Source organism: Ctenocephalides felis, unplaced genomic scaffold, assembly GCF_003426905.1.
Source record: "Ctenocephalides felis isolate EL2017-DRISC unplaced genomic scaffold, ASM342690v1 CF-g0.4_SCAFFOLD_03571, whole genome shotgun sequence".
Classification (NCBI taxonomy): Eukaryota; Metazoa; Arthropoda; class Insecta; order Siphonaptera; family Pulicidae; genus Ctenocephalides; species Ctenocephalides felis.
In genome coordinates this window covers 14,498,040-14,519,924 of record NW_020539725.1, presented here as the reverse complement: position 1 = coordinate 14,519,924, position 21,885 = coordinate 14,498,040, and the positions used below count along the sequence as shown (strand labels likewise).

The window sequence follows — 21,885 nt, the reverse complement described above, 5'->3', positions numbered from 1 at the left end:
TATTTTTTATAAACATTGTTTCATCAAATGTGTCGTTATCATGAATATTTTTCTACTATATAATTACCAATATATTATTACTATTATTCTTTACTATGTGATTGTTGAGCTATGATCTATGAATGTTGTTGAATTGTTTATTTATTTGTTACAGATTTTTACCCGGCACTAATGATTTGTCAAGCGTATCAAGTGAAGATGGATATGTTTCTCATTACTACAAAAGTACACCAGACTCAGTTCGAAGTGAAGAATCATGCAAATCTAATAAAGAACTTCCTACTCGAAGTGGTGATTACTTATTAAACAACTTGCCTCCGCGGCCAAAACCTCCAAGTCGTCGACCTTCAGCAAAGAATCGGTACAGGTTAGACAATTTTATTAACTATGTTTATTTAGATACGCTTCTCTAGTTTATAATAGTTGTTAAATCTAATTTATTACAGTAGAGATTTATGAGTTTTTTCTACAACAAGTTTTGAATATTTACATGTTTTAGGGACTTAATAAGAAATAAGATTTGGGTATATACTTTTATATAGAAATTGTGTGGAGTGATACATGAATAGTCTTAAGAAGACTTTCCATGTTATTTATGTTAAGATTGGTTGAAAACAAAAATGAACAGGCTTAGGGCTAAAGTTATTTAGGGTATAAAGGGTATGGGCGTGTTTTCATACAGAATTGGCCCCACCCTGGTATTTAAATAATTTTGATGCCATTTTGTAGGTATTTTTGAGAAAATTTGTAATACCAAATTTCAAATCCTGCTCATCATTTGGCCGAGATATCAGTGAAAACTTGTGAAAGTGGCCCCTTTTTTCAAACTCACTTTTTGTCGGAAATATGAGAGATATCGAAGAACTGTTGGCGTCATTCTATTTGTACTGATCTTGTCTATGTTGTTCATAACAAATAATGTGAAAAAATGATTTGTTAGTGCGTGAAAAGGTGAAAATGATTTTTCACTTTCCATTTTCTACCAGTGCGGCTTGTTTGACTACTTTTATATTAGCATCATTCGAAAGCCTGTACATTTTTCTTCTATTATTGAAAAACTCATTTAAATCTAAGTGGAACTTTTGGAGAAAAGTTGGAAAAACTTAAGCTAGTACGCGCGCTGCCAGTACAAGAACGCTCATATAAAGTCGCTTTGCAAGAGCGAAAAGGTGAAAATGAAAAATCATTTTCACCTTTTCACGCACTAACAAATAATTTTGTTCACATTATTTGTTATGAACAACATAGACAAGATCAGTACAAATAGAATGACGTCAACAGTTTTTCGATATCTCTCATACTTCCGACAAAAAGTGAGTTTGAAAAAAGGGGCCACTTTCACATGTTTTCACTGATATCTCGGCCAAATGATGAGCTACTGATTTGAAATTTGGTATATCGAATTTTCTCGAAAATACCTATAAAATGGCATCAAAATTATTTAAATCCCAGGGTGGGGCCAATTCTGTATGGAAACACGCCCAGACCCTTTTATAAAGCAAAACGTGGCATATACATTTATATATATGCTATTATTTTCCTCTATACAGATATGAGCCTGAAAGCGGTGATAACAAAGTTAACAAACCTTTGATCATGGATTTTAAGTTTGCTAATGAAGCAGTGATCAAAGCACGCGAAATGAACTTGATAGGCGATGAAGAACATTTTGGAAACTCAGAATGAAATTAAACTTAACAAAAAAAGACTGATCTTAAAATGTACAGAAATTATTTGAACTTGTGTTTGACATGTCAATAAAAATTGTAAGTAACATGATTTTGTAATGACTATAGAATTGATGGTTATAATTATCTCATATTAATCATACAAGAATATGAACAAGTGAGTATGAGAAGAAATTTTATTTTGTAACGTTTCTTCAAAAACGGTTGTACCAATTTCAAAAATTTAAGAACCATTCGCCCACGTTTAAGTCAAAAATTCTGGATTGATTTTAAAACTACAAAAACAGACCGAAGAGTTTGGAATAGTGCTGTCATAGTTTTTGATAAAGATTGGTCAGCGAGTTTCTTCGTAATTTGATGTTGATTTTCTTGCGTTTTTTCTTGAGATAAAGAGTTCATGATCTTAATGAACACCTGAAAACATTATATTTCTAGTTCTTCAAAATGGGATTGAAATATTAAAATTTATTAAAGTCTGGAATAATGAGCCGTGATTTTACGACATATACGGTTATGTTTGTACATAGATATTATATGTATTGATTAGTTGTTAGTGAAAGCAAAAACTTTATTTTCGAAAGAAACATAGAACATTTTATCTAAATAGGTGAATCTCTTTTTAGAACCAAATCGTTAGAATGCTTTGACATTAAATAATTTTGATATTTAATACGAATAAAAAGGCATTCTAAAACTTTTGAAAAATATTGACGTTCAATATTTTTATAAAATTCAATCTATGTTTAAAAATTAAAAAGAAACACGAAAAAAATTGATGTATGTGTGTGATACAATTTTTTGTCCACGATTTCGGGCGCACAAATTAATCGGTTTGAATGATTCGAAAATCATTCGATTCTTATTGATGAGAAGACGTGCTGATTATTTTTTGGTGAAGGCAGGCCCAGCCGTTTAGAAGATACGGGGCAAAAAGTGCCAAAAACGGTAATTCAGTCTTTGAGAGAAACGAGTACCCGATTTGAATGATTTAAAAAACATGTTACTTGTATTGACAAAATGAAGAATTGATGAAATTTTTGGTAAGGCAGGTCTAGCGGTTTCGGAGATACAGAGGAAAAGTATAAAAAAAATATATTTGGCGGTGACAAATGATCATTAGGCATATACACATCGAATTATCAGATATTTGATTAAAATTTAAAAAATGAGTGCTAATTCTATTTTGTTGGGTGCCGTACCAAGATTATTAATTTTTAAAATTTACTTATACTTATTCAAGCAAATTTCAAAATCTTCAGATTTTTTTTTCAAAATTTTTAATAATATTCAAAGTTTTAAACTTCAAATATGAATTTTAAATTTACAATTCAGTGTGAAAATGTATATATTTCAAACGCGTTATTCTAATCGTAAGAAATATATCCTCAGATGGATTTATTCGGACCTCTTGCTAATGTAAACATTCTCAAGTGTTTTGAGCGATAAGATCTTCACTGTCTATTTTATGAACGATAAAATATATAGTGATTATAATTATCTACTTGAAAATGTTCAAAACAATTGTTATTAATCATTGATCAATATTTATTGATTACTGATATTTGTTCCTCGAATATTTAATTCTGGTACGGGAAGTACCAGCAATTTGCCTCAAGGCAACGATGCCATGCACCACTATAGTTTTATATTGTAAAGGTACTATTTGAGCGGTAAACCAGGCGGTAATTTTGCCGTTCTTGTAGGATTAACTTCGGTTTGACCCTTGGCCAAAGTCTTAACTTGACATTTTACTAATTAGAGTATTAATCATTATTCGAGCATGATGTCACTATAGTAATGCGTTTTTTCAAAAACTATTTTTATAGATTAATAAAGTTAACGATGATAAAGTTCGAGTGTCTGGCCTTAATCGGTGTCAAGTTGCCATGCCAAATCTTAAGTGGGAACATTTCAGTTGATACATCTTTATGTAATACACAATTTGATGAGAATTCATTCCTTGATTCCAATTGACTCTTGATATTGACTGACGTACGGAATTTGTTTGAAGACATTTTCATTGATAGATCTGCTATGAGCGAGTAATAAATCTATATTCACGCAAGCGTACATTAATTATTATTTTATTAATGATGATTTGTGAATAAATTATTACATATGTTATATATTTGATATTAATTACTGATCAATTTCCCGAAGGAGAAGTTTATTTTTTGCCAGAAAATCCTGAATTGGAATAAGAATATGAATGTATGCCAATTTAAAAAATAATTCGATTTAATTCGAAAAAAGTACTTCAGTTGATTAGTTTTACGAGACGATCGGCCGGACTGTTTTTTTTAGCAATTTTCAGAAAATTACTGAACCGATTTTGACATTCAAAAACCGTTCAAAACGCATGGATTTGGGGAACATGCTATATCTAGTCTTTAGTATAATAGTAATAGTAGTATAATCGCTTTTAATTGTTAAAAAAAATGTGTTGGCGAGAATTATAAATAAAAAAATAAATAAATAAAAAAATATGAATCAAAGTTTGATTATAATTTTAAAAAATCATTAAAGTTTGGAGTAGTGGGCAATGTTAAAATTTTAAACTTCTATCGTAACAATTAATAATTTTAAAGATTAACTTTGATTATTTACGTATACCGAAAAGTTTTTTCAACTTGCTAAGTAAAAATGCCACTTAATTAACATTTATTTTTATCATTAGACATTTGCTCTCTAATTTTTTTTGGAAAAGCGTACTTTTTTTATCAAGACCTGCAAATTTATTTTTAGTTCTTTTAATACGTATTATAGAAATCTCAAAATTGATGTTTTTTATATCTTTACGTTTCAATAGCTTAGAATTATTTATTTTGGTTACCTTAAAAGGGGAACCCTTTCGTTGCTCGTCTGGGATTTTGTTGATAGATTTGGTGACCACACTGACCGCCGTAAAATATTAGAGTCCTATGAAAAGTGATTTAATTATAAATTTTAGATAAAGTGGATGTATACGGGTGTGTTTGTGCACTATAATTAATATAATCATAGATATTATATGTTGTATAAAAATATCAATTTCAAATCGTATTGATTAATTGTTATTGAAGAGAAAACTTTATTTTCGAAAGAAACAGAAAATTTTATCTGAATAACTGAATTCAATTAAGTATTGGTTATTTACACGGGCAAGAAAGTTCACGCAGCTTGACTTAAGTCAGAATGCTACTTCTACCTAGTTTAAATAGATTTGTGATATTTTTCAAATTCTATGGTTTATATAAAAAAAATTTGGTTTGTTTTAGAACCAAAGCGTTAGAATTCATTGTAATTTGAATTGCAATGAAAAATTTACAATATTTTAATAGCATGCGTACATTTTTCAACTAAATTTTGTGATCTGAAAAAATAAACGGAAGCTGCTTATAAGCAAAGATTTTGTGCTAAAATTTGAAAATTTCTTGAGGATTTTTCACAATTTTCCGATTTTTTATCTAATTTAGGATATATTACTGGGCAAATGGGGTGGGGTAATAGGTGTCATATATTTTAGAAACATTCCAAATTTAAACAAATGCTTAAAACATTGTATGAAGTTTAGAAGAATATTAGGTTAGTTTTTTTTTAAATATTGACAGATTATAAAATATTGTTTGTATATTACCGTTTTAAGGTATGTTACTATTATCTTTTTAATCTATTTTATATGGTAATAGATTCTATTCATTCAATAGCAATGTGATTAAAAAAAAGAAATTAATTCATTTTAATTCATTTTTATTAAGTTGCTTGAATGAAGTAAAATTAATATTAGTTTAATATTGCTAAAATTCTTAAGAATTCTATAATTTTTTAATTTGTTTCAATTACGCTTTCAGGAAGTTGGTATTCTTTTATTATTTCATATCTCCGTTAGTTCATTAATTAATGAGTTTATTTTCTTGCGATTATTGGAATAAATTTATAACGTATGATTACACAATGATCTGAATCATATGCTAATAAGTAATTTAATTGAAACCAACAACAATGTCAATTAAGAAAAACCAACACGCACATCTAATAGCATTGTGTTATTTCCGACCGCAAATCTTTGATATGCGTTCAAATTTAAAAGGCGAGCTGGTAACTATAAACAAATCATATTGGAATTCACTGAATTCATTCTTCAAAATGCCAAAGTTTTAATCTGAAGATTTATGATTAATTTATCTTTTTCGCAACTGTTAACAAATCAATTTCTCAAGTTGATTTTTTCAAACGCAACCACATCCATTCTCATCTTTTAGTCTATATTAAGTAAACTGTACTTCGGAATTTGCTTTTAACATAACGAAAATTAATTATTTGATTTTCAAAATTTACCTAATATTAGTAACCGTCAATCATTTTTCAAAAATGAGATTTAATTTTAATCAATAGATTTAATATATTAGTTATTTTTTTCGATTCATGATGAAATACCAGAAGAAGTTTGTTTTCACTAAGAAATCAGATATTCACGAAGTTTCAAGTAATTCTGAATTGTTTGAAACTAAATTTAGTATGTGTTTATGTGTGCTTGTGGGTCAAAATGTGAGCTTTAGTTAACATTTTCGCAAAAACGGCTGAACCGATTTCAAACATTTGAAAGCCATTCAATGGAATTTGATAGGCGTTAATGAGTTTTAAGAAAGGATTTTAAGTATAGTGGAAAGTTTTTCATATACGTTTTCGTGAAAACTGAACTGATTTTGAAAATTAGCATTTCCAATATTTCTTTAAAATTGATTGTTGATTTATTTACGATTTTGATGAAATTTTTGTAATAGAGTCCATGGCCTTCACGAACTTTCTATAAAAAGTAGTTTAATTATAAAAAATCATCAATGTCTGGAATAATGAGCGACATAAAAATTTCATCTATTGTCACAATTTTAAAAATTGCGAATTTTCAATTCGAATTGATTTAGTCGTATTGATTAATTTACACATATCGAGAAGTTCTTGCAATTTAACGTTTTAAAGTTTTCCAAAATATTTTATCATATTTTAAAAGTAAACGTTTTGTTAAAAATGTATTAAGGCTTATTAATCTTAATATTAAAAGATTGTTTTAAATGATTGCTTTAACAATTTTCAATAATTCAGTGAATTATCTATAAATAATGCAGTTGTATCAATTTTTTATTTCTATGTTTGCAGCAGAAAATTTGAAGTACTGTTGGGCTTGATTGTATAAAAATTCTATTACAATTCATTTTCATATTACATTTTTTGTTTCAACTGCTTTTTTGGTGGTGTTTTGAAACATTTGCTTTCGTACCATAACTTGTTTTTGTAAAAATAACATATTCCACTTTTGAGATTGACGTCAGCAAATACACCAAAGTTTTACGGCCAGTGTTAAAATAAAACATCGAAAAGACTTCTTAAATTTGCGGGTCAAGAACCGATCGATATATAAACCATGCAATTTGAATTGAAATTTTTGCACTTCTTACAAACATTAGTGCAATGATTAGTATAGAAAGATATTTTAATCAGTTTTCAAAATAAGTATCAGAAAACAATTTTTTTTATTCAATTTATAAATTGAAAAAGTAATTCAAACGGACAATGTTAATTATTTCGAACTTCAAATTTTGTTATGAAGGCAAATTTGATTAATATGCTGATTTACAATACACAATTATTATAAAACTTTGGTATAAAAATAATTATTATTAAATATTTATCAAATCAGTTTATTTACGACTGTAGCGGAATTTTGTTTGCCTTCAAATTGCTGCAACTTCAAAACGTTTGACGGAAAAACGATTTAGAATATTTTGAGATTTCAATAGAATGTAAAAATAATAGTACAATCATATATTTCTGTCATAATTATTGATTTACGTAGATGGAAAGTGGACAAACATTAATGTGTAAATTACGATATTTTATGATTCTGAAATTTTTATTGTCAAGACCTTTCAGCAAAATAGTAATAAAATATCAAATGACCAATTTTAACAATTTACATATTGAAGATATTATAAGCCAGTGCGACATAAAATGCACTTTTAGCACAAAAATATTTTTGCATTTTTTCAATTTATGTAGTGTAGATATTAAAATACTTTTATGTTTTTTTATAATAATGAACGATTATATGATTTACATATTTATTCGATATATCGTTCTACATATTTATTCAATAAATAACATAATTCTAATGTGTCAAAAATGGTTCTAATGTGTATTAAAAATATACCAATTTTATTTATTATACGAAGCAATTGAAAATTGCTTTCCAACTAAATTCAAAATTAAAGTAAAATGTATTAGAAATGAACAATATTTTGGAAAAGTTTGCTGTCACTGTTATTCTTTTTATACAGAGTAATATATTTAATCCGTAAAATTTTACTTATTAACATTCTGGAGGAGAAGTTAGTTTCCTTTCTCAGCCCTTAGTGGTTAAATATTTATTTTATTAGTATGCAATTCAAACTAGCTAGTTGTAAGTGGCATAATATAGGTTCGTTAAAAGTAGACATTTCATTGACGTTTTTTGAAAAAACGGATGAGTCGATTTAAATAAAAAAAATTAAAAACTACTGGCATTGTTTAGCTTTTTGATACGATCGGCCAAATCGTTTCTTTAGAATTAACAGAAAACTGCAACATTTTTCGTTCGCGCTTTAGGATAAAATTCCGAAATGATTTTGAAAATACAATAACCATTCGAAATATATTATTGGGGAATCGTTCAAATTAGTTTTTGGTAAAGATCTCATTAGTTTTTGACTGTATTTTTTTCATCATTTTTTTATAATTTAATTAAAATATGATTATTTATTGATATAATATTTTCATATCTATTATATATTCTTAAAACATTAATTAATAGCATATGAAAAAATGTACAGTAACAAGAATTAAAAGCATTTCGCTTTTTTTATGGCGCTTCAAAAATCACATAATTTTCATGACTTATAAAGATTATAATACTCTTAAATCAAAATGAATTATTTGAACACAGCTGTAATGTTTTGGTACTGAGTTTTGTATTTAAAAATAATCTCTAAAACTTCGCCTCTATTTAGACTTGTGTCATTTTTCTGTTTTTAACTTTCTGAAGAGTAAGTTATAGTAATCGTACAAAAATCGAAAATGAAAATTTTTGCATATCTTCACATTTCAGAAATTTCTGAACATGTTGTCATACATTAGAAAAAATTGATGTTTTTGAGTATTTATGGATACAATTCCTTGTTAACGATTTCGGGCGCATGGGTCAACAGATTTGAAATATTCACAAAAAAATCAATTTCTATTGATGGAAAAAAAATAATTTTAAAATCGAAAATACTTCGGACTTTAATTTTAATTTCAGCTAAAATTCTAAAGCTCTTTTAGAGAGAACAAAGCTTCCGATTTGAATGATTTCAAAAACCTTTTGCTTGTATTGAGGAATCGATTGTTTTGGGGGAAAGCAATAAAAATATATTTTTTTAATTCTTATTTTTAATTTTCAAAAAAATATTTTTTTTTTGAATATCGGAAATTTTATACTAACTAAAATCCTAAAGCTCACTTTTATACTTGAAATTAATAATTTTAACTTTGCAAATCAGTTTATATAATTCTTAGAAATGTGAGATAAAGTCCTTCATTTTAACTGCCCTTCATTAAGTTTCGTTCATATATTTTTCACGTAAATTTATATAAACATTATTGGGTTTTATTTGTCTATAGAACACGAATAATGAAATTTTCAGTGCTTGTAATAATATATATTTGAAAACTCATAATATTCTTCGAATATATCATTATGGTTCGGGAAGTTCTAGCAATTTGTCTTAAGGCACGATACATACACTAGTTATTTAATTTAATTTAATTATAAATAATTAACATATGATTATTTTTAGGGTTCAAGATTAATCTAATTGGAATATAATGAGTTAAAAAAGTGACATCACAAAATGTTTGTGTTATGCATTTTCTTGTAGGGGTACGACACCTAACTCTAGAGATATGACTCATATAATAAACGTTATAAAAAATTAACGATTGGTATTTTAAGAGACACAACTAGTGTAACCGCCTAAAAAAAGGTGATTTTTGGGATTTTATATTAAAAAAAACAACTTTATCAATCATTTCAAAATTTTAGGTATATATTTATACATGTTTTAAGAATACATAGTAAAATTTTTGAAGAAAAAAAATGAATATTTTTTAAGTTATCGTCGATAACTTAACCAACGGCGCGACAAAAAAGGCCTTTAACTGCTGCAGTGATTCCTGCCTTCTACGTGGATGAAATTAAAAAAAAAATCTCGTTAAACTAGATAATATTGTCTGTAAAATGAGCTACGATAAAGAAAAAAAATCAAAAATTGACAAAATGACGGCGCTTTTTTTAAAAAAAAGTCGAATTTTACCCAAAATTTTGGTCGTTTTTGGACTGCCAAAATTCGATTTTTGATCCGATCAAAAAATCGATAGTTCATTTCACGGAGAACTATACATAGAACATGTAAAAAAAATTGATAGTGATCGGATTATTTGTTTTTGAGTAATCGCTACAGCTAATTCGGAAAATGCTGTTTCGAGAAAAACGCGTTTAAAAATTAAATGATCGTTATACTATATACTATATATAATCTTTAAAAGGCTGTGACTCAAAAACTATTTAATATGTCGATTTAAAATTTTGGTATGTTATTTTCAAAAGTATAACCTATCGAAATATGGAAAAATTGAAAATTTGATTTTTTGAAAATTTCACACTAGTTGTGCCCCTTAAAATAAAATTCCACTGGCATATTATTCCTTGGTAAGTCATTTTCTCCCGGAGCTTCGCCTATTCGCATGAGTAACCGATCGAGATTTGAATAAGAAATGTCGGCAGATTCCCCGTTTTTATCTGTTCCGTATTTTCGCAAAATCGAGTTTTGTCAAGATCTCCTCGCCATCGCCGGTCAGTATCGATCAAATCATCGCCGCGATCCAATCGACAATTCGTCTCGCGAAATTCATAGTTTATCATACTCGTATTTCGCACGTGCGGCCTGGGTCGCCGTCCCATAGCATTCCGTTATACAAACAAGTGCCAAATTAATATATGTAAAAAAGGTGATATTTGTGATTTATTCAATCGAGATCCTTATGAAGTGCCAATTCAGAAAAGGAAGGTTTTCGATAATATTTTACAGGAAGGAAATCACTCAGAGACGAACCCTTCTGTGATATCAAGTCCAATCTGGTTTTCGGTGAGTTTATTTTTATTAATTTTTTTTTCTGTTTTAGAAATTAGTATCAATGTTGCAGTTATAGACAATTGCCCTTAAAATATTACAAATTTTTGCTAATAAATTAAGCAAGTTTCAAGTTTTTTATGTACATACAGTTTTAACAAAAATTCTCTATCAGCATATTTAATTGCTTACTTTATTGAAAAAGTTCAATCACTTCAATCATATTATAAATTCATATATATATATATATATATATATATATATATATATATATATATACAGTGGCGGCGCTAGACCATTCGTGGGCGTCGGCGAAATTCGTTTGCGAGGCCCCCCTTTTTTGCTAGTTGCAAGTTGCTAGTGGTGCATGGCATCGTGCCTAAAGGCAAATTGCTGAAACTTTTCGTGCCGTAATTTAAATTTTTGAAAAGCTTTGAAAAAATTTGAAAAGTGAAAGAAATTGACTTTTTTTAATTTGAAATATTTTGTTGAAAATTTCGAACTTTTTTTCAAAGCAATCACGTTGCGTTAGCTGCTTAGAGACGAAATATCGAAGCGCGTAAACGCCGCGTTGCAGTCTAACTTAACTTACTATTAATTAAAATCTTTATAAAATATCTGATAATTTGATGTGCATATGCCAAATGGCTTTTGTTGTGCTTTTCTACTGGATTTCCAAAACCGCTAGACCTGCCTTCCTAAAAATGTAATCAGTTTGGCACTTTTTGTCCCGTATCTTCAAAACGGCTTATCCTGCCTTTGTTAAAACCTAATCAGCACGTCTTCTTACCTTCAATACATGTCAAATGTTTTCTGAATTTTTCAAATTGGTTCACCCATGTTCGCGAAATCGTCGACGAAAATTTGCCAAAATGTTCAGAAATCTTTGAAGATATATAAATTTTTTTTTTACATTTTTTTGCGATTACTATAACTGTATATGAGATTTATTTTTAATCAGATAAATACACCAATTGAAGTAGACAAAAATTACACAAGTTAAAACAAACTCTTCGGCAAAAATGGTTTGTTCTCCAGCTATTAGAAAAGCACTAAAATTAAATAATTATCGCGAAAAAGTTTCCTTTTGCCCAACCATTTTATTAGCAAATTTTATGTTTTTTCGATCATTATGAATAAAAAATGGATGGAAATCACCGACTTAATAACTAATTAGATAAAATATTGCAATCTGCAAGTGATTAATTAGGTTTAAAAAATCTATGGTCATACTAATTTGAGTGCACAAATCCGAACATCACATAGTAGGGACATGGTCTAAAAGCTCGTCTCATTATTCTAAAATTTAATGACTTTTTATAATTAATCATTTATCATAGTTCCATAAAATTTATGTTATGTAGATGATACTAACAAGTTTTTTTTGAAAAAATATTTTTACAATAAATTACGAAGAAACTGTGCGGTCGATCTTGACGAAAAACAATTCAGCACGATCGCCAACTGAAAACTTTCGATCAGTTTTTGAGTTTTTAAAATTGGTTTAAAAATGTCAAAATGTCGTTTTTTAAGACGCTTTAATTTTTTGTCGACGACATCAGAGCGGATCAACCGATTTAAAGGATTTAAAAAAAACATTCAATTCGTGTTGATAAATTGTCAAAGGCAGATTTAGCGGTTTCGGAGATACAAAAAAAGTTTAAAAGGTTATCAATTTTATTTGAAAGAACTGATCATCTCGATAGAATGTTTAAAAAAATATATTGCTTGTGTTGACGGTGTGAAACAATGATTAGTTTCAAATTAACAGTTTTTGTTATTATCTCATTGTTATTTCTCATTGATCAATTTTTATTGATCATTGATTACTTTTATTCCTCGAATATTTAATTACTGTTTCCATACGTTAAGATTCCCACTCGTATGTATTTCCAAAAAGAACGATGATTTACATAGTGCTTACATAAGAAATACACAAATATAAACAACCAGAGAATTAGCTTGCGCGAAGTTATTTAGATTTAATAATTTATAGTGTTGACAGACGATGTTAGATAATGTCCATAAAAGATAAAAGAGTAAAATGATAGTGCCTGTAAACCACTAATCACCTTCTTTACTCGCACATCCGTATGAAAATTAACTAAATTTTAAATAATTAAAATTTTTCCGGGGCCTCTTGCGAGGCCCCCCCAGGCGCGAGGCCGTCGGCGGCCGCCGACACCGCCGACGCCTAGCGCCGCTACTGTATATATATATATATATATATTAACAAAGTCTAATAATCGGGCATAACATCAATAAAAAACATGAATTTCTTTCAAAAATTTATTTTAAATCCATACGTTTCGGCTATAATCCTAGCCTTCATTCAGTGGAAACTAAAAATAAAATTAAAAACTAAAACAATTGAATTGGAGTGAAAGACTGGTTGAAGATGTAATAGAGAAAGACATTTTTTAAAAAATATTTTTACCAAGATTCTACACATGTGAATTATTTTTTAAAATATGTCTTTCTCCATTACATCTTCAACCAGTCTACGAATAACACACTATTCATTTGTGATTTTTTAAAATCAGTATTTTGTGAAAATATTGTGTAATTTCAAGTTAATGTTTATAATACATAGTGTAGTGCATTACCATATCCTAATACCATGGATTATTAAAATTTTCCAATTTAACACTAAGATCAACTAATTGTAAGTACTATTTACTATTTTATTTTTTCTTTTCACTCCAATTCAATTGTTTTAGTTTTTATTTTTATTTTTAGTTTTCACTGAATGAAGGCTAGGACTATAGCCGAAACGTATGGATTTAAAATAAATTTTTGAAAGAAATTCATGTTTTTTATTGATGTTATGCCCGATTATTAGACTTTGTTAATACATATGTCAACATCAAATTCAGAATCATACAATATATATATATATATATATATATATATATATATATATATGAACACACACACATATATATATATATATATATATATAACTAACTATTTTTGATGTTGAGATATATAAGTAAGTTCTTGTAGAGCGATACACCAAAGAATAAAAAACAAAGATTTATAAATTAATATTTAATTGCAATCGTTTTGACATTCAATTTATGTCATCATCAGTGGATCTAAAAACAGTGTAAAAATTAATATAATTAATATAATATACTTAATATAATATAATTAATATAATATAAATAATATAATATAATTAATATAATAATATTAATATAATATTAATTTTTACACTGTTTTAGATCCACTGATGATGACATTAAATTGAATGTCAGGAATTAAAGATATCTATCTTGTATTGCCCTACAAGAACTTACTAATATAAATAAATATATTATATGTATATATTAGTGTGGTCCTTAATATGGATAATTTCGAATCTCTGCTCTTAGGGACTCGAATGCTTCCAAATTGATAAAAAATTCTCGCAAAAAAAAGTTTTAGCTCCTAATATTAATTTTAAGATAGTCTGCACTCCAACTAAAGTTTCTTGGTTTTTCTTGCTATGTAAATATTTATTTTATAAATATTAAATTTTTTATTTACGATCAAAATAAGCAAATACAATGTTATTTCCAAAATATTTAGACCTAAAACTTCCAGGGAATCTTTTTATCGATTTGGAAGTGTTTGAGGTTCTGGGAGCAAAGAAATTCGAAAATATTCATATTAAGGACCACTCTAATATATATAATTTACTGATATAAAAGATCATTAAATTATTATTTTTTATTTTTATACCTTTGAAGTAGATGATTTGATTCAGAAATTTATATTAATGTGCGACCAATAGACGATTGCCCTTCAAATGTAAGAAATACTTGTTAATAAATGAAGTGAATTTGAAGTTTTTAAATTTGCTACTTCTAAATTTAAAATATTTTTTTTCTCAGCATATTTAATTGCTTACTTTATATTTAAAGTTCAGTCACTTCAAATATAACATTAACATAATATTTATGAAATAGAGTTCATTAAATTAGTATACACATATATATGTATGTACAGGGTGTTCCAACCTTTACGGGGTGCCAAAACGACCCGGTTTGTCCGGGACAATCCCGGTTTTACAACATGTTTTCCGGGTTTTTCTAAAAACAATATTTGTACCGGAAATAGATTTTTTGTCCCGGATTGTCCAGGATTTTCGAAAAGAATATGTATAAATTGAATCTTCGCTCTTACTCGATAATATAATTTCAACTACGCATCAAATATCTAAAAATGTTATGTACAATTAGTATTATGCATATATGAAAAATGCGGGTTAAAATAGCCTCTCACATTAATAATTTATTATTTTTATTTTACGAAAATAACAAATATTATGAAAATGAACTTTTTGACTGTCTAGAATTAGTGATAATTACCTCACCTGAAAAAAAATCAGAAAATAAATCTCACGTTGTTGGGAAATTATGAGCTTTCAAGTGCATCCTAGAGCTTTGTGAGAGCACGACCATTTTTTGATTATTGTGGTTAATTTTTTTACTAATTTTGTTAATTTAAAGTTTGGAACCGTGACCGTGAATAGCATTTCTAGGACCACAATCAAAGACAATAACACAATTGTCCTGAGTTTTCAAGAATTACGACTTCTTGTTTAACTACGTATTTAATTTTTCTAAAATCGGTCGACTTTGAGAGGCCTTTCTTTCAAAAAAATTGTAATAAACTTAGTTCAAATATTTCTCGCTCGCAAATATTGTTAACTTAGCTCGTAGGAATCCTTATGTACTTCTGACTGCTAAACTAAAACAGAGTTAAAAAAAACACCAAAATTAAAATTTCATAAAAGCTCTAGGTTGCAATTAAAAGCTCACAATTTTCATAAAACGTGAGATATCTTTTTTTCAGTAAAGGTCAATACTATCACTCCGTTACGGCTTGACGTTAAGTTCTGGGTCAGCCTGTATATATATATATATAAATAATTTAAAAGCAAATCAATATTATATATTAAAGTTTTGAACGTTAATAGCATCGTGAAAATACTATAACCCATTCAATTAAATGCAAAATGCAATGTGCTTATCGTGCTATGATCAATAAACAAAAATATCAACGATAATAAATTAAAAAGGTTTACTTACACATTAAAACTATTGTTAAAATAATACTGAAACTTTCCTAGAATTTATGGCCCCACAATATTGTTTTTAAAATGTCTTATTGCTAATTTCCTCTCTACAGAATGTTATATTCAAATAACTGTCAATTAAAATAATTGAACATGTAAATAATAAAACTTTAATTATTAAATATAATGATATTATTATAAAAACATGTTGATATTTCAATATAAATTGATAATATCAAAAATTTTGGAAATAAGGTTAAATTTAAAATTTGAAAAACGCGATTAAAATGTGCTTAGACATAATAATAACGTAGCAAAATATTAAAATGCTTGTGTGCAAGATTTTATTATGTGATAAGCATTACAATTGCTAATTATTCATATGGGGAGTTTATTATGTAAAATATTTAAAATGCAAAAAATACTATAAAATACTGCGCAATTCGATTAATTACAGGAACTATCTTGTAATTGAAGAATCATCCCCAAAATTAAAATTACTTTAAAACACATCAAAACTTTTTTGAAGAGTGATTTTTCAGACGTTAATTAGAATTTACGGTACACTATTTTTACTACAAAATCAAAATTTCAATATATATTTCATAGGGCATTTATCCATCATAACATATTGAAATCAGTCAGTTATTCGTACAAGTCCTTCGTACACTTTAGATATTTTGCATTCTTGTTATAATGAGATAAATTCAGATAAATATAATTAGGCCAGAGATTAATATTGTTTTTTTACCTTAAAGTTAATTTTAACGATTTTTAATGATTAGTTCATTATGCATTCATAATATCGGAAAATTACTGAATGAGGCAAATTTTAACGCTGTTGTTCGACATGATTAGTTTTTTTCATTAATATAAATCGTAGAGACACTATCGAAATTGGATCTGGATATAAGTCTTTTTGAATACTTGATTATAAATTTCGTTAAAAGTCGTTACAGATAATTGCAATGCTATATGCTTTTACTATTGTCAGTTGCTTGGACCTCCAATTTTACCCAAAACTAGAAAAAAGTTACTTGCAAACAAGTTAATAGGTCGAATTTGTTTGCTCTAATACTCCAATTACCATACAAATATAAATATATATTTAACTTCCTATAGGGTAAGTTATTCAAATTTCCAATGAAGTTATTCAAATCTACAATGAAGACGTTTTCATATCTTCTAAATTTCTGAATTGTTTCAAGACTGATAATTTTTTCGTACATTTGAAAGAATTTGTATGTAGAATGTACAGATGTTGTTGCATGTATAATTTTTTCATGTTTTTCGAAGAATGTATATGCTATATACTAAATGTATATTGATCTTTTTGTATAGTTCCAAATCATTTGATAGTGTGTTTAATACAGCCAAACAAACCAAAGCTCAATTTTTGGTGTACGCTACCAAGTTCAGGAGAAAAATGTTCTTAATACAGTACTTTCAACTCGAATTACTAAAATTTTCGAAAAAAAAATTTAATAATGAAAAAAAAAAGATTTTGTGTATTATATTATACATATAATAATTAAAATTTTTACATTATACATATTATAAAACACAACTCATTCTTATCAATTTATATCCATATTGGATGAAAAGTTCAACCCAAGTGGGTTAATGTCACAGCAACAATAAAAGTCGTATCCTCTTGCATTCGAAATTCTAATAAAAATCTGTATTTACTATATTAATTTTAAATAAATAAAAATAAATTAGAAACAATTGATATAATAATATATAATAAATATAATTCTAGACAGAAATGTAACACTGATTAAAAAACTGTACTATCCCATTCTTGACAAAGTATTATATTAATATTACCTATTAAATTTGAAAATTGCGTTGGGAAACTGACCATGGAACGATTATCATCTTTGCTTATTTAATATACAGAGATAAAAATTTTGTAATATCATTTATTTTAGAATCATCGCACGTGGAAATAAAATACTTACATAAAATACCTATACTACCAAGTACGTCCTTATTGAGATAAAAGTAATAGTAATGTACTATCTATCACAATACATATAGTGATAAAATCTTTGAATAATTTCCTATAATCTTTATCTCATGAGTTTTTTTAATGAATTAAGATTTTGATAAAAAATTGCAACACAAGAATTCATATTTACATATATACATATACATATGTATATATATATATATATATATATATATATATATATATATTATAAATTCAGAGCATATTAATGTATGCGATTTATGTGTTATGTAATAAAATATACATATTCTTGACCAGTATTATTAACACCGACATTTTTTAGAATATAATTATGAATCTATACCACAAATGTTACAATGATAAATCAAATATCTTCATTACAAATCACCGACAAATAAACATTTCAATCACAGGTGATCAGAATCTGTAGATACAAAAAACAATTGTTCAATTAGTTGGTTAAAAAAGTATCATAAGTTAAAATATAATATAAAGTATGCATTTTTTTTCAAGATAACGCTAATAAAATATTTATTATTACATTAAATATTATTATGATAAAAGTTTGTTTTCCTGTTGCTCGACGTTTAAAGTCAATCTGAATCTTTTGATACGAAAATTGTAAAATTTATGTGATCCCTAATTTAACCTTTTGTGCTGCTCCGATTTTAAAAGCCATTTGATGAAATTCGATAAGGAATTAATAAGTTGAATAGTTTTGCATCACGATTGTACTAATAATTTCTTTATAATTAGCAAATAAGTGCAAATTCTTTTGTCAACGTTTTTGCCAAAAAATTGAAAGATTTTGATAATTTAACAACTTCTTGAAAGATATCACTTTGGAATGGTGCTGAATTGTTATTGGTAAAGAAGAGTTCCTTCGTAATTAATTGTTAATTTTTTCTGATCATTATAATGAAATTCTGAATCTATACACTTTTTTAACAAACAAATTTATATATTCTAAGCCTACGTAACATTGTTTAATTATAAAAACTTATTAAAGTTCGAAGGCGCCTTTGAGCACTTACAAAGACACAATCATAAAATGTTCTCATTTACACTTAATGCAAAATGCCAAATGCCTAGTTTTAATATAAATCGATATAATTCCAGTATAGAACGATAATTTGGTATAGAAATTAAATTAAACAAATTTACCATTTTTAAATTCTTTGAAGTTTTAATATATTTGGTACAATTTGTACCTATACTTTTTTTAATTTGAAAATTTGCTTTATTTGACTTAAATACATATATTAATTTCTTACATAAAGATCAGTACCTGTACTAATTTGTATTTGTTGGTACAAATCTGATTGAATTTATATACATTATAAGGCATTAACTTACAAGTTATGCATAATTTTATTACAAGTTAATCAAAAACTATCAACTAATTTAATATTTAATATTAATTCAATTAATATTTTTTTAAATTAATTAAATATTATTATACTTCAATTAACTTCCCGTAGGGTAAGTAATAGTAATCGCAAAAAATCGAAAATGAATTTTTTTATATATCTAACGTTTCAGAAGTTTCTGAATATTTTGGCATACCTTAGAAAAAATGGATGTATGTGTGTGTGTGCGTGTGTGTATGTGTGTTCGGATACAAATTTTCGTCGACGATTTCGGGAACACGGATGAAGCGATTTGAATAATTCAAAAAACATTCGATTCGTATTGTTAAGGAGACGTGATGTGATTAGTTTTTGGCAAAGGCAGGTCCAGTCGTTCCGAAGATATGGGGCAAAAGTGCCAAAAACGGTAAGTCAGTTTTTAAGAGAACGGAGCGTCCGATTTGAGTAATTTAAAAAAACATTTTACTTGTATTAACAAGATGAAGAACTGATCAAATTTTCATGAAGGCAGGTCTAGCGGTTTCGGAGAAGTAAAAAAAATACCATTTGGCGGTCAAAAATGATCATTAGACATATGCACATCAAATTATCAGAGATTTTAACAATAAGTATAAATTTTGTTTACATTTCTATGGGTTCCGTACCAATGCTCATCCGTTAAACTGCGGCGAGGCGCTTACGCGCTTCGATATTTCGTCTCTATGCAGTTAAAGCAGTACGATTGCTTTGAAAAAAAAGTTCAGAATTTCCAAAATATTTCAAAATACACTTTTCTTCAAAAAGCCTTTTTTTCAAAAAAGTAAATTTTTGTCAAAAATTTATAGTTTCTCAAAAATCTAATTTTTTGGAATAATTTTTTTTTTAAAATGTTAGTCTTTTAAAAAAAAAATAATTTTTGGTACGGGAAGTTCCAGCAATTTGCCTTAAGGCAAGATGCCATGCGCCCCACTAGTTTAATATTAATATGCTAATTCTTCAGCATGTCAATCAAAATCATATTATTAAAATATATGGCCCTCTATTACCTTTATACTTGGCAGTTATTGCTATACTGTTAGTTTCTATCATATGTTTTGAGCAAAACGCCAAAAAATGTGAACTTATTAGATCGTCTGAAGATTATTCCATAACATTAAGATAAGAAACATGCAAGTTGAAAACTGAAATAAGCGCTGATAAAAATGTTTATATTTCTTTAAATTTTCCAGCAGATTTTTTTAGTTCCTAATGATAGATTCTAATTTACTTCATTGTCAGTTTGTGGTTTTGATTTAATTTGTGTGTAATGTAGCGTGAAAATCTTTGCCCGGTGCAAATATGAAAAATCATAGAGAATGTGATATGTGATATCATTTTCAAATCAGTTGCTTCTTTGTGCTGCAGGTGACTCGGATCGGACATCTCTCTTGGAAAGAAAATTTCTTCGAGCATTTTGCTTCTAATTCTGGTTTTGCAGTTTGTTTAATTACAAAATGCGTGAAGATAGGAATTTCGGAAAAAGGGGCGAAACAAATTATGGCATAGATCTCGAAGACGAACATTTGAAAGGAACATTGCAGCTGGTCGAAGATGTTCAGAAACAGGAGAGGAATGGAAAGCCAAAGGATTTGGATATCGAGAAAAAAGAATTTTCCATCACACCGTGAGTAAACTTTTATTTTATATTTTTTATACATTATAACTTCGTTCACACGTTTTGTAAGAGACTGGACCTTCTTAAGTGAAAAAGCGTAAAAGCGTTTTAATTTTGGTATTAAATGATACATTTATAAATTACGCGAAAAAAATAAATTAACGGCTGCACAGCTGCGGTAAATCATCCCAAATGAAATAGAAACTTTAATTAGTAAAAAGTATATATTTTAATTTGCTACTTTATGGACCTCTTAGTATTCAACTTAATGAACATAAGAACAGAAATTTATTAAACCACAAGTTAAAAATCGCAAGTTCCAATATTGAACAAATTGTATCGTACATGAAACATCATTTCTCCATGTTACTGTTATGTATTACATTGTTAAAATGCATTAATGATGTTTAAATTAAATTTCTAGTTATTGTTTCTAGGTATTGTTTTCTTTTCAAAATTGTCATGGGATGCTAATATCAAAAATGCTAAAGAGAGACGAATTCGATTTTGCACTTTGCCAAGGGGTAATATTTCGGGGTGATAATTTAAAAAGTTTGCCGAACGCTAAGAGTAATTATAAATATGATATTTAAAATAATTTTTATTTATTTTGGTTTGACATAAAGATTTTGAAGTATGTATTAGAAATTACCAGATTTCCAATATAATTCAACTTATAACTATAAGACCACTTATTATTATTTTTTTTTATTCAATTTTATTCTGCAGTCTGTATATAGGGCCACTTATGGGCAGTTTTAAAGTTCACTCTTGATGAAGCTATTAAGGGGTTACATGGGTTTCCTCGGACAAAAACAGCATTTTTTCAATTACGTTTTTTACATATAAAAATGAAATATTTTTATGATTTTTTTTATTTAAAAGATACATCTCTTTAAAAAAAATATTAAAATCGCGGTCATTACGACGCCATTTCCGGCAGTCCCTCGGAAAAAAAAGGCGCCTCCGCGT

General features: G+C 27.5%; 1 pseudogene; it reads right to left on the bottom strand.

Annotated features, from left to right (window-relative positions):
* The window catches only part of LOC113385668, a 4,166-nt pseudogene extending 2,079 nt beyond the window's left edge, over window positions 1-2,087 (bottom strand).
* Window positions 2,088-21,885: the final 19,798 nt, after the last annotated feature.